Source organism: Oryctolagus cuniculus, chromosome 1, assembly GCF_051225735.1.
Source record: "Oryctolagus cuniculus isolate XC-2025 breed Fujian yellow rabbit chromosome 1, ASM5122573v1, whole genome shotgun sequence".
Taxonomy (NCBI): Eukaryota; Metazoa; Chordata; class Mammalia; order Lagomorpha; family Leporidae; genus Oryctolagus; species Oryctolagus cuniculus.
Genome location: NC_142867.1, coordinates 201,665,268 through 201,665,868, shown reverse-complemented (window position 1 = coordinate 201,665,868; position 601 = coordinate 201,665,268). Strand labels below are relative to the sequence as shown.

The following is a 601-nucleotide window of genomic DNA, read 5'->3' as shown; positions in this document are numbered from 1 at the left end:
TTTCAGTCTAAAATGCTAGAAGACAGGACAGACAGGCACAGCGCGTTCATCCTGAAGTGGGGGGAGAAGGTGGGGCAGAGTTAAGAGATACCTGAGAGTTCACAGAGCTCTTGCTCAACGACTTGATTCTAGGATGCCTGCCTGAGTCTGAATCCTGGCTCTGCACCGATCTGTGACTCTGGGAAAGCTGTGTAAACATTCTGTGACAATTTTCTTTAAAATGTGAACAGTGGAACCTCCTTTCACTCATGGTAATGGTTAACTTAACAGGATGGTCAGTTCTCAGTGCAACCCTGAGAATGCTTTCTGTTGTCTGCATTTGTGATCGCCCACTGACTAGAGTGACGACCTCAGCTCACACCCCGTCACACCGAGGACTCAGGCCGTGTCAGACCAGTGTCCTCAAGTAATCGCAGTTACTGCGGAGAAGGTAGAAGCTCCGATAGATTTTTGTTTCTGAGTAACTCACTTTTGTACTGTTTTGTGTCATCTCCTGCTATCTCAGTCCCAACCAATTCTAAAGCCTGTGAAATTTCACAAATAAGAACCGAGTTAATGAGAAGTTCCTTCCCTTTAGGGGAACAGGTGTAGAATTATATCT

General features: G+C 45.9%; 1 protein-coding gene across 6 annotated transcripts in view; it reads right to left on the bottom strand.

Moving 5' to 3' along the window:
* Nucleotides 1–601, bottom strand: part of NCBP1 (nuclear cap binding protein subunit 1) — a 43,978-nt gene that overhangs the window by 6,262 nt on the left and 37,115 nt on the right. The window lies entirely within an intron of this gene.